Below are 14651 nucleotides of genomic sequence, written 5' to 3'. Positions count from 1 at the left end.
TAAAATACAGGTTATTGTAAGACCTGTGGCTGAGAAATTAAATTTATCTAGATAGTGTGGTGTGTCAATGGGAAAATGGTCTTTGAGGAGGTAACATTTACACTGAGAAAATAGAAACAATTATCCAGGAGAGAAGATGAATGGAATAGGGTGGTCGATCCGGGTAGAAGAAATAGTTCCCTGAAGCAAAATACACAGATGGTCCAAAACAAAAGTGATGGTTTGAAAATTAGGAATATAGTCAGAGGAGGTGGTTCTAAAAGTTATAATTTCTTCTAAAAGATTGCAATCTCTGTAACAAAAAAGGGCTGAACAAAGCAAACATAACTGGTTTGGGTTTTTTTCAAGTGCTCTATAATATGTTGTGCTGTTAAAATTTTAGTCCTCAAAAAAACATCCTTAATAGGTTGATGTTAGGTACATTTTTCCGGAGGGGGTTTCAGAAGCTTGAAAATTCCATTTTCAAGATCATCTAGCTAGCAGGTGGCAATATGGGTTACACAGGATCTGTCTGATCCCACAATTTATTTTCTTCTCACTCTTTCACTCTTTAATTCTGTACAATTATTTTCTGCTTTTTGTCTCATGAATTCAACACTCCTGACCCTTTATGTTGGCAAGTCAGTGTCTCTCTCCTTCCTGTTTGCAACTCACCTTCCCCTCATAATGAGGAAAGGATGTTATAAGAAGTCTTCTATCTGATTCATTTTAACTGAAATGCTTTACAATTGATTAATGCCATATGATTATGGAGAAGCAGAATGAACACTGAAACAGTTTAGTAAGTGAAGGCAGAAGACTTTTCCCAGAGCTCCACCTGCCTGAGATCATTTGATTTGTTCTAACCTGGAGGGATAGCTTCACGCAGATGATCTTAAGGGTCAAGGATTTATCTTAATCTTTCGATTCACTACATATTCACCTTAGTTTTTTAGGAGAAAAAATATATAAACAAAATTCACAGATAAGGTGATATATAATTGCTTGTGTGTGTTTTTAGTTGACTAACGTGCTGAAGGATATTACATTCTTTGGTTGAGGAAAGGGAGGAACCTCCTTTATCTCCATGAGACTTCTCCACCAAAACAGTTACTAATGTAACTGCTACCTGCCCATTAAAGTGAGTTTTATTGTCACATTTGTCAATCAAAATGAGCTCTACTAAGAATGACTGGATAATTATGCCTTTCTATGGGAAAAAAGAAATTGTAAAAAAAAAATCAAGTCTTATACTTGATTTAGAAGCAATGAATGTTCTGTAGACTCCAAGGTGACCAACATATGATTAAGAATACTAATTAATTATAACATTTATTTAGATTCCCTGTGAGGTATCCAAATTGCTTGTGGGAACATAGAAATATTTTATATTGGCTTAAGAAAAGAAGGAAATCATGTCATTTGTAACAATATGGATGAAACTTGAGAACATTACATTAAGAGAAATAAGTCAGTTACAGAAGAATGAATACTGCATGATTTCACTTCCAAGACATATCTAAAATAGTTAAACTCATGGAATAGAATGGTCTAGGAGGTAGGGGAGGGGAAATGAAGAGTAGTTCTGTGGGTATAAAGTTTCAGTAATACAATAATGAATGAATGAATGAATGAATGAATGAATGAATGAATCAACTATAGAGATCTGCTGGAAAACGTAGTGCCAATAGTTAGCAATATTGTAATGTACACTTATAAATTTGTTGTAAGGGTGCACCTCATTTTAAGTATATTTACCCCAGTAAAAGGTATTTTATATGCTCAATTTGTTTCGAGTTTTATTGAAAACTGTAAAAAATAAAATTATGTTGCGTTTAGAAACTAAAAGAAGCAAGACAAGTTCTTGTTAGAACATTTTTCAACCTGAACATGTAAAGAAAGCTCTGGGTTCAGTCTGGTTTGGACAGTACATGGCAGTCTAGGGTTGTGATTTAATGTTTTTAAGAAAATACCCATACTAATGTGGAAAGAGAAAAACCTCTACCTACAGTTTCATTTCAGTTTCTACTTTTGAGACATGAAGTTAATTCTGAGTTGGTTTAATAATCTCTGATAATTGAACAATAAACAACTTTCCAAATAGGAGTATAAATTATAAAGGCAAGATTATGTATGTTTCCAAGCAGCATAAACAACAAATATTTTGAACGCCTCTCCTTGGACTTATCATAAAGGACTGAGTATAAACACTATTTTCCTTTTGTTTTCTGACCAAAATCAAGATCAAACAATTGTATATGGAAATGTCCTATCATGGTACTAGTTTCTATATGTGTTGACAATATTATAACCTTAAAATCAGGATATGTGATCAGATAATAATTTTTTTAATTTATAAACTAATTTGTCTGGAAAATCTTAAAATTTATAGAAATTAAATCACTTTAGTTATGCATTTAACAGACTGGTTTAATTGAAAAGAATGAAATTCTAGGAAACAAGACTGTCCCATAAAAACCAATACCTATGACTACCATCATTTTTATAGAATGATCCCCTGAAGAATAAGTTGCAGCCCTCTGCTCAATCTTATTTTAATTTTGTTAAGCAATGGGCCTTGTGCCCCTTCCCTTGGGGGACACAGTTTAAACGGATTCTTATGATTAAAAGGTTTTCTTTAATGTGATTCCTGCTGGCAAGTGGGCTCCCACTATATTCTGAGTCTGGATCTTTCTGATGCCTAATAGTTGGAGGTGTGATTTTTAGAAGAGATAATTCAGTTGTGGTTAGAGGGCAAAAGAAAGGAAAACACACACACACACACACACACACACACACACACACACACAACTGCCAAATAGCACATTCAGTAGTAGTTCTCATGAAATTTTTAGAGCAGGCAATTCCAGCCCCCACACACTTCAATGGAGGTAAGACCCTAATGCACTGAGTAATGTTTTGAAACATGCATCATGGAAATACTTAAAACCTTTTCTTCAGCTATGGTATTAGGTCCAGTTACATTGTTATTTATGTAATGCAGCTGACTGACGTCCCATAATTTCTTTCTCTATATAGGTCTTGCCTTTTGTAATAGCTATCAATGGGTACCATTTCTCTTGGACTAATCTTTGTCTATAAAACTAGCCAGACAGTCTGTCTGAAGCTCTCATACTCTTCCTGGGAGTTTTTTTATTTTTGGGAGAATCTCCCATAAGTTAGAGCCAACCTTAGAACAAAAGTACAGATAAGTAAACTGATTAAAAATTCAAATTATCTTCCATTTACTGAGCACTTACTATCGGATAAGCATGTTTTTAGAAACGATCCTGAATTTTTATCGCAATGATAGGAGAAGGATATCAATGTTCCCAAGTTTCTTGTTAAGGAAACTGATTTTCAATAAGATTAGCCAACCTCTTCAGGCCTATGTAGCCAGGGCATGGGAAAGCTAAGATATGGTTCTAAAATCTCAATTCTCTCTATTAGTCAAAGGATCTCTTTTTAATCATACATTGTTATGTGGAAACAGCAGGAAACACATAGGTGGCAATCAGTTCTTTAATTACAGTTCTTTATCAAAAACAACACATCATGAAATAACACTCTTTTTAAAGAATGCAATAGAAAGAAAATAAGCCATTCAAACTGTGGTAAGTCACTGGAATTTGGAGCTTTTTTCTCTAAGCCTCAGTTTTTCACTTACAGAGAGATAAATGCTCACTTCCAAGCGTTGTTATAAGCTAGACATGCGTGCCTGCTTAGCCCAGCGCCTTACACACACAAAACAAAACATACATTTGAGATGCACTGTAGTCTAGTGGTTAACAGTATAGCACTGTTTGCATGTCAATCCTAACTATTACTTATTAGCTGAATATCTTTATGAAACTTACTGACCTCTCTGTAGCTCAGCTTTCTTACTAAGATGGATTTAATAGTAGCACCAATCTGATGGGGTTGTGAGGAGAAAATGAGTTTGGAAATATAAAACTCATAAAAGAGTTCCTAGTCCACTTTAAGGGCTCAAAATGTTAGCCACTAATAAATCACCATTATTCAATCTAGATGTTTTTGTCCTGCTCTGTCTCAGGGCCTGGCACCTCCTCCTCCTGTTTTCCTCCTTCTTCTCTTTCTCCTACTCCCCTTTTCTTGCAATACAGCTTACGTACTATGTATTTGTGTATCTGTTTTCTCTCACTTGTCTTTACCCCCCTCTATTTCCTTTCAGATACTAGCTGCCGCCACCCCCACTCCCTGCCCCAGGTATTCTGTTATGTTTCTCATCTGTGTGGACTGAATTTGAAGAGATGCCCAATAGATCAAGGTAAAGAGTCAGCTTTGCTGGGGAGACAGCCTTGCTCTACAGACAGTATAAATCTGCAAGAGCTGTGTATGGAGTCAGGAATCAGTCTCATTTAGTACTCTTCTTCTCAGTTAATTTGAAATAAGCTTTTCCTCTCAAAAACAAAACAAAACAAAACAGAAAAACAAACAACAATAAAAAAAGAGTCTCAGCAGTTGAAAATTTACTAAAAGAAAACCTCACTGCTATGTAAACCTTCAAATGGATTTGTTGCTGTTCAATTAAAAAGAAATAGCGACAAGGAAACACTTTCTTTTAACTTTCCCTAGACTTTTAAAATATATTAAAAAGAAAAGGCAAGACGTATTTTCATTGCTTGGCATGCTTATGCTTTCTCTTTCATTCTTTTGTATTGGCAGTTCCATCCACTATACTTTGGTGAATTTTTGCAAAATAAACCGTATTTTACTATATCCATGGGGTACTGACAAACAGAAAGTTTAATGTTTGGTGCTACAGAGAAAAATGGGTTTCTTCCATTTTCCCCCCTCAATATGGGGAAATAACAGAAATAATTAGAACCTATTTTTATATGATACATAAAACCGAGTGTCAGCAATGTCTGCTTTTCTATACAAAAGTGTTGAAATCATAAGAGAAGCTAGTGGCACAAGTGTAGGGATCCTCTCCAAACTTCTTTTTTCTCCACTTGGAGAAAAGCACCTTGGAATTAGATTCTCACACTAACCAGAAAAAGTACCTATAGTTATGCAAAATCAAAGCCAAGTAAACTGCCCAGAGACTCTAGGTAATTCATATGGTTCAAATTCTAGTTTTATTTGGAAAAAAAAAAAAGAAAGAAAGAAAAAAGAAACATTCTTCCTACATTTATGCTATGGAATAAAATTCTTAGATTAGCTTTAAATACCTGTCAATAGTCAGGAAATGCTTTTTACAATTTAAATGATCTTAACTTTAAATTTGTGCTTCCCGTATAATCATATTTCTCTAAGGTAGATATCAAATTTGTTTACATCCAAGCCATGTGAATGAAATAAATTACATTTTAGAAGCAGCTAGTTAACTATGCTAGAGAGAGGCAGCTTTTATTTTTGTAAGATGCACCATGTTAAAACTAATCTGCAATGCATGTAGATTCAATCATACAACAGCAGCTGTTGTAAAAATACATCTTAAAATCAAAGTCATTTGTGCCGAACGCTTAAAATGAGTTGTAGTTTGGGAGGCAGAAATCAAATGTGATTTGTTTTGGTTACTTTATGAAAGCCATTTATTTAAGGGGGTATTTGATAAATAATAATTGTACTTATCACCTTGAATAAAGGCTGGCAGCTCTGAATTAATTACATTTTGGTAGATTTAGAAGAGTCTTATGTGAGATATAGCCTAGTGACTATATTTGCTGCTAGATGTCACTATTGTTTCAAAGTTATTTAACTGAGGGCTGCTTTCTTGGACTGTGAAAAGGGAGGCATTTGGTTGGTCACCCTTGTTGGTCGAAACAAGATCACCAAACGAAAAAAATTTTAATACCATCTCTATTAGGTAAAAAAACTGTTTAATACATACTCAGAGTGCACATGAGATTTAATTGCCCTGGAGATTTCTTCATGATACTTTTGTTATCAACATGACAGAAGATGGTGGGGGCAGTAACTGGTGGGAAATCTACAGGTTTTTTTTTTTTTTTTTTTTTAAGATTTGTTTATTTATTAATTTGCGAGAGAGTGAGAGAAGAGAGCATGAGCCGGGGGAGGCGCAGAGGGAGGAACAGGGAACCCCAAGCGGGATTTGATCCTAGGACCCCAGGATTATAACCTGAGCTGAAGGCAGTTGCTTAACTTACTGAGCCACCCAGTTGCCCCAGGAAATCTACAGTTTTGACTGTATTCCAGACTTCACGCTAATTAAGACTATCTTGAAATATCAAGCACAAATGTATTTTACCACTGTACCTGTTTGGTTGTTTTTTAAAAAAATACCCCAATATGTTTATGGTTATATATTTCATTTACATATATATGTATATATTAGGTGTATATAAAAAGATGTGTGTGTGTGTGTGTGTATACATATACATCTTTTTTTCTCCTACACTGGGAGATTTTCATAGGTCATTACATATATTGTTCTGACATAAGTTACTGAATGTTTCTAGTTCCCTCCAGTTGGAAACCATCTATAATACTTGGACTGTCAGTATAATGTCATTAGCACCTTGGGGGATAAAAATCTAAACATGAATAGAACTTTGAATAGAACTTTGTCCTACAGAATAGGAGTTGCACATATTTGAACACGGCTCATGACTTTAACCTAAAATCATTTGATTTCATTGCCTTGTTAACAGCTTACTACTTACTTATAGGGTTATGAGAAGAGTCATTTGGAGTTCATAGCACTGTCTTATAAACAATGGAGCACATCATTAAACCAAAATAGAGTTATTATTTTTTTTTTTAGAAAAACAATTATGAACATTCATGGAAGGCTCCCCACATGAATAAAGGAAAACACTACACTTGTGGTTCAAGAAAATATTGTAATTTAAGACAAAATGGGAATGATAACTCATAATTTTCTCTATGAGATCAAGAGCCCTCGATTCTTTTAATCTGCAGTGTGGAAACTGTCAGACAAAACCTGCCACACAAAACACATTATTAAGCATTTCATTTATGCAAAATTATACAGAAATGGCATTTTTTAAATTGGATGAGGTAATTTGGTACAGGAATCATCTAAAATGACAGTTCGACATAATTAATTTGATATGTGGCTAGAGTTTCAGAGTATGAACAGCTCCACAGGAAATAACCCATGAGTACGTAGGGTTATACCTTTTTTCTAAATTAAGTAATTGTGAACCTATAGGTATGATTCTATTTTTCACGACTTTGTTAGTTGAGAGGAATGAATGATACAAGGGGAATCATTTTTCTGTTTTAATTTTATTTTAAGATGTAAATTTGCAAAACATATTTTCTAAGCCACTGTGTCAAATATACAAATCAAAAAAGCAAATTTACATCTAGCTCTGCTTTAATACTTATGCATTAAAAATACACAAAAAAGTGTTTCATTTTTAGCTAAGACCTAGTATGATGTGTTTATGGCACTTGTGTAAGGGATACAGAAATTAGTGACTCTATCTCAGCTTTTTGATCCTTCTTTGAAAAAGCTGGCCAGAGAAAGAGGCTTAATTTTCAGATCTGGTTAAGTTTGCTATAGAGGAAATCAAAAGAGTAAGTAGTGGGTCAACATAGATCTTCACAGGATTCCACCCACTTGGAAATTCAACCCTTGAATGACCTGAAACCTTACAGAGAACTATTTCCATCCTTTGGTTGTGAGAAGGTAGCAAAGTTTTGCATTTATGGTAACCTAAATGCAAAATCAGACTATCGATCTATCCCTGTCACAAGTTCTACTTTGATAGTGAGTCCCAAGAATACTTTATAGAAGAAAAAGGCTGCTTTTCTCAATATACCCCAAATTTCCATAAAAATTTAATCCTAAAAAAGGCTTCTCATATTTATATATAATTTTCTCCTCCAAATAAAAGATTTTTGTCTTGGCTACCTTCATTGCAAAAGGAATTAAAAAGTAGATAGTAAAAATTATTCCAGAAGCTGCACTAAAATGCATTATTACTTCTACTTTTAAACTATCATAAAATAAATCTGTGTTCACTGAATTTGAGATAACACATTCCTTAAAAAATGCTTTTGGAATTGAAAAGAAGGAAAAGAAAGTAGTGAATAAAAAAGCATTCAGTATTTCCAAACAGTATTAAGAATTAGTATCAGACATAAAATTCTGTTTCTCTTAGCTTTGCGCAGTGGCAGTATCGTAGCCAATGAGGTTTATCCGAGGCGCGATTATTGCTAATTGATTATTGCTAATTGAAAATTCTGTTTCTCTTAACTAGCTTTTCTCTAACAATTGCTTTTCCCCTCCCTTTCGGCTCTTCCTCCCATCTTGTATTACATCTCAATCATAAAGCCATTTTTAATAAAAATCATGTAGATTCATATAATTGTATTTGTTAAAGAGTTGAGTCTAATGATCAGATACCTAGTATTTTAGAAATAACATATCCTTAGCTGAACACATGTTTATAGAGGAAGAACTAGTTTGATTCAAATTAGCTACTGATATATACATTCAAAATGCTACTTCTCTCCAGGGATCTTCCACAATCATCAGATGATTTCCTCCTGGGTGTTGATGTAATAAGGTAACTTAGTAGTTAAGACACTCTGGTCTGACTCTATATGAACTGGGCAAATTACTCAACTCTTTGAGCTATGTTTTCCACAAAGGAAAAATGGCACAACTATGAAGGCATTTTATTGGGTGGTTTTATGATATGGAGGTTAGGGAAGGTAACTGGGTTTATAAGTAAGCTGTTAAACTCTGACAGTGAAATTTGGTAGTGAATCATAGTTCAAAGAGAAAGTACAGAATTCTTCTGTTCTGCAGGTCTAAACAAGTTGACAAAGGAAAAAGCCATCTTTTTGGGCCAACCATTAATGTTATTGGTAATCTACATGGAGTACAATGGGAATTCATGGCAGAAAAACACTAAAAAGAAACATTTTGACTTGAAACTGCATTTATTTAGAGATGCTTTGGTCAAAGACACATATCGTTAATCATATAGATAATAAGGTATAACTACATTGATCAGAATCTCTTATTGAGTCTTGAGGCCAGCCCAACTGAAAAGGGTTTAATTATATGGTATAGACATTTTGCATGTCTTTTCAGGGGGAATTCAGTAGCTAAAATAAACTTCATGGTAATCCTGTGTCAATAGTGAATATTCCACTACTTGTAGTCCACTGGATGTGACATCTTCTGACACATCTGAACTTTTTACATACTGATACCAAACATGGCCACTTTTCCTGGATTCACTATTCAAGGATAATCCCAGAAGTCACTTTTCCAAAGTCTCTTCTTTATCCTTATTTCCTCACCATCAAGCTGCATTGAGTGCTCAGTGTTAGTCAGAATCTTATATACAGACATTAGAAACACTGTAGATAGTTTAAGAAGAAAAGAATTTATTAAGTGTTATCAACAGCTCACTGGAAGAGTTTAAAAATTTTTCAGAAAAAAATGAAGAAAAGGACTGCCAGCTAAACTTTCAGGAGAACTTCCAAAACCAGGGCACAGAACAAGGTCAAGGGAGTTGCTGCCTCTACCATGATTTGCAGGTCCAATAAACTGCTCCCGTGGCCACTGGCTCTATTACAAGCCACCTGTGCCATAACAGGGTGGCTGTCATATTAGAAAGCCAAGTGCTTTACTGAGAAGCTGTCAACACTAGAATGACAAAACTTTTGCTGATGCACTTATCAAAATAGAAATTTTCTCCCCCTTGCCATGCTCCTCAAATAATTCAGTTCTTTTTCAGACTTGTATAAACACATATGACTGGTGGAACCTAAATTATGTACAGAATCCCAATTGCATGGGAAGGTGGAACACTAACGTTGGTTTTTTGTTTGTTTGTTTGTTTGTTTTTTATTAATTTCTTTTCAGTGCAATAGAATTCATTGTTAATACACCACACCCAGTGCTCCATGCCATATGTGCCCTCCATAATACCCACCACCTGGCTCCCCCAACCTCCCAACCCCCGCCCCTTCAAAACCCTCAGGTTGTTTTTCAGAGTCCATAGTCCCTCATGGTTCATCTCCCCTTCCAATTTCCCTTAACTCCCTTCTCCTCTCCATCTCCCCATGTCCTCCATGTTATTTGTTATGCTCCACAAATAAGTAAAACCATATGATAATTGACTCTCTCTGCTTGACTTATTTCACTCAGCATAATCTCTTCCAGTCCCGTCCATGTTGATACAAAAGTTGGGTATTCATCCTTTCTGATGGAGGCATAATACTCCATAGTGTATATGGACCACATCTTCCTTATCCATTCGTCCATTGAAGGGCATCTTGGTTCTTTCCATGGCTTGGCAACCGTGGCCATTGCTGCTATAAACATTGGGGTACAGATGGCCCTTCTTTTCACTACATCTGTATCTTTGGGGTACATACCCTGTAGTGCAATTGCAGGGTTATAGAGAAGCTCTATTTTTAATTTCTTGAGGAATCTCCACACTGTTCTCCAAAGTGGCTGCACCAACTTGCATTTCCACCAACAGTGTAAGAGGGTTCCCCTTTCTCCACATCCTCTCCAACACATGTTGTTTCCTGTCTTGCTAATTTTGGCCATTCTAACTGGTGTAAGGTGGTATCTCAATGTGGTTTAATTTGAATCTCCCTGATGGCTAGTGATGATGAACATTTTTCCATGTGTCTGATAGCCATTTGCATGTTTTCATTGGAGAAATGTCTGTTCATGTCTTCTGCCCATTTTTTGACATGATTATCTGTTTTGTGTGTGTTGAGTTTAATAAGTTCTTTATAGATCCTGGATATCAACCCTTTGTCTGTACTGCCATTTGCAAATATCTTCTCCCATTCCGTGGGTTGCCTCTTTGTTTTGTTGACTGTTTCCTTTGCTGTGCAGAAGCTTTCGATCTTGATGAAGTCCCAAAAGTTCATTTTCGCTTTTGTTTCCTTTGCCTTTGGAGACATTATCTTGAAAGAAGTTGCTGTGGCTGATATCAAAAAGGTTACTGCCTATGTTCTCCTCCATGATTCTGACAGATTCCTGTCTCACATTGAGGTCTTTTGTCCATTTCAAGTTTATCTTTGTGTAATGTGTAAGAGAACGGTCGAGCTTTATTCTTCTACATATAGCTGTCCAATTATCCCAGCACCATTTATTGAAGTGACTGTCTTTTTTCCACTGTTCATTTTTTTCCTGCTTTGTCAAATATTATTTGACCATAGAGTTGAGGGTCCATATCTGGGCTCTCTACTCTGTTCCACTGATCTATGTGTCTGTTTTTATGCCAGTACCATGCTGTCTTGGTGATCACAGCTTTGTAGTAAAGCTTGAAATCAGGTAACATGATGTCCCCAGTTTTGTTTTTCTTTTTCAACATTTCCTTAGCAATTTGGAGTCTCTTCTGATTCCATACAAACTTTAGGATTATTTGCTCCAGCTCTTTGAAAAATGCTGGTGGAATTTTGATCGGAATGGCATTAAAAGTATAGATTGCTCTAGGCAGTATAGACATTTTAACAATGTTTATTCTACCGATCCAAGAGCATGGAATGCTCTTCCATCTTTTTGTGTCTTCTTCAATTTATTCCATGAGTGTTCTGTAGTTCCTCAAGTACAGATCCTTTACCTCTTTGGTTAGGTTGATTCCCAGGTACCTGATGGTTCTTGGTGCTATAGTAAAGGGAATCGATTCTCTAATTTCCCTTTCTGTATTTTCATTGTTAGTGTATAAGAAAGCCACTGATTTCTGTACTTTGATTTTGTATCCTGCTACATTACTGAATTGCTGTATAAATTCTAGTAGTTTGGGGGTGGAGTCTTTTGGGTTTTCCATATAAAGTATCATGTCATCTGTGAAGAGAGAGAGTTTGACTTCTTCATTGCCAATTTGGATACCTTTTATTTCTCTTTGTTGTCTGAGTGCTGTTGCTAGGACTTCTAATACTATGTTGAACAAGAGTGGTGAGAGTGGGCATACTTGTCATGTTCCTGATCTCAACGGGATGACTGTGGGCTTTTTCCCACTGAGGATATTTGCTGTGGGTTTTTCATAGATAGATTTTATGAAGTTGAGGAATGTTCCCTCTATCCCTATACTTTGAAGCATTTTAATCAGGAACAGATGCTGGATTTTGTCAAATGATATTTCTGCATCAATTGAGAAGACCGTGTGGTTCTTCTCTCTTCTTTTATTGATTTGTTCTATCACATTGATTGATTTGCAAATGTTGAACCATCCTTGTAACCCAGGGATGAATCCCACCTGGTCTGGTGGATAATCTTTTTAATGTGCTGTTGGATCCTATTTGCTAGGATCTTGTTGAGAATCTTAGCATCCATATTCATCAGGGATATTGGTCTGAAATTCTCCTTTTTGGTGGGGTCTTCTCCTGGTTTGGAGATCAGGGTAATACTGGCTTCATAAAAAGAGTCCGGAAGTTTTCCTTCTGTTTCAATTTTTTGAAACAGCTTCAGGAGAATAGGTGTTATTTTTTCTTTGAAAGTTTGGTAGAATTCCCCAGGGAATCCATCGGGTCCTGGGCTCTTGTGTTTTGATCACTGCTTCAATCTCATTACTAGATATTGGTCTATTCAGGTTGTCAATTTCTTCCTGGTTCAATTTTGGGAGTTTATAGTTTTCCAGGAATGCATCCATTTCATCTAGGTTGCTTAACTTATTGGCATATAACTGTTGATAATAACTTCTGATGATTGTTTCTATTTTCTTGGTGTTAGTTGTGATCTCTCCCTTTTCATTCATAATTTTATTAATTTTATCCTTCTCTCTTTTCTTTTGGATTAGTGTGGCCAATGATTTATTGATCTCATTGATTCTTTCAAAAAAACAGCTTCTAGTTTCATTGGTGTGTTCTACTGTATCTCTAGTTTCTATCTCATTGATCTCTGCTTTAATCTTGATTATTTCCCTTCTTATGTGTGGAGTTGGTTTGATTTGTTGTTGGTTCTCCAGTTCTTTAAGGTGTAGAGAGAGCTGGTGTATTCTAGATTTTTCAATTTTTTTGAGGGAGACTTGGATGGCTAGGTATTTCCCCCTTAGGACCGCCTTTGTTGTAACCCATAGGTTTTGGGTTGAAGTGTCTTCATTCTCATTGGTTTCCATGAATTGTTTCAGTTCTTCTTTGATCTCCTGGTTGATCCAAGCATTCTTAAGCAAGGTGGTCTTTAGCTTCCAGGTGTTTGAGTTCCTTCCAAATGGCATTTAGGCCATTCACATTGAGAGTGATTATTGAGAGATACGTTTTTATTGACATTGTGTTACCTTTGAAGTCTTTCTTTCTGTAGATTGTTTCCATATATTTCTGTTCAATGATATTCTTAGGATTTTTCCTCTTTTATAGAATCCCCCTTAATATTTTCTACAGTGTTGGCTTGGTGGTCCCATACTCTTTTAAGCCTTGCCGGTCTTGGAAACTCTTTATCTCTCCATCCATTTTGAATGTCAGTCTTGTTGGATAAAGTATTTCTGACTGCATGTTTTTCTCATTTAGTGTGCTGAATATGTCTTTCCAGCCCTTTCTGGCTTGCCAGGTTTCTGTGGACAGGTCTGATGTTATTCTGATGGGCTTTCCTCCTCTGTACATAAGGAGCTTCTTTGTCTTAGCGGCTTTCAAGAGATCGTGTCTACAATAATGATTTCTCCATTTTGCTATTAGATCCTGGATTTTTTTTAGATTCTGTGATCTTGAGGGGAGACCATTCTGCCTCTAGTATATAAACACTGGTTCCATTCACGAGATTGGGAAAATTTCATGGAGAATTTGTTCCACTATATCTTCTAGACTTCTTTCTTTCTCCTCCCCCTCAGGGATTCCAATAATTCTGATGTTGGAACGTTTCATGGCGTCATTTATTTCCCTAATTCTGTGTTTGTGGCTTCTAAGCTGTTTGTTCCAGGCTTCCTCCTGATCCTTTTTCTCTATCTGTTTGTCCTCCAGATCACTAATTCTTTCTTCTGTCTCACTTACCCTAGCTTTTAGAGAATTTAGATTAGATTGGAACTCAATGAGAACATTGTGAACATCATCCCTGGTGGCTTTCAGTTCTGCCCTAATCAATTTCATTTTGTCATTCATGGCTTTCTCCAGCCTAGCTATTGCCTGAATTCCCTTTCCGACGTGTTGTCTATGTTGATCACCATTAACTCTGTTGTAGAAGGCCTAGCCTCTGAATTTTTCTTCTCTTGGGCATTCCTCCTCCTAGTCATTTTGGTGAGAGATGGCTGAACAGAAGTAGCTGAATGTGTTGACTGTGGTGCAGGCAAGGTGCACCCTGGAATGCTTCTGAGCAATCAAGAGTCTCCACCCAAATAAAAAAAAAAAAAAAAAAGAAAAAGAGAGAGAGAGAGAAAGGAAAAAAAAAAAAGATAAAATAAAAGAGAAGGTCTAGCCCAAATGGTCCCCAAGGTAAGATTTATGAAGTATACAAACAAAAACAGACAAACAAAAAGACTGATAAAAGTAGATGACAAGAGGAAAAAAAACATATATATATATGAAGACAAAACTAAAAAAAGAACCTCGTCAAAAAGAACCCCAAGTATAAGATTTATATACTACCAGGACAAACACAAATACACAGAAACACTAAGATAGAGGGGGATTAAAAATTGGTTTACCTATAGGGGTAGCGTTGATTGGGGAAAGGGGATTACCTTGAAGTTTAACTCTATATGAATATTAAGAAATAAAAATAAATAAAGAATAAACTAAATTAAAAT

This window comes from Enhydra lutris, unplaced genomic scaffold, assembly GCF_002288905.1.
Source record: "Enhydra lutris kenyoni isolate GAN:26980312 unplaced genomic scaffold, ASM228890v2 scaffoldscaffold37, whole genome shotgun sequence".
Classification (NCBI taxonomy): Eukaryota; Metazoa; Chordata; class Mammalia; order Carnivora; family Mustelidae; genus Enhydra; species Enhydra lutris.
Note: the sequence above shows the minus strand (reverse complement) of the source record.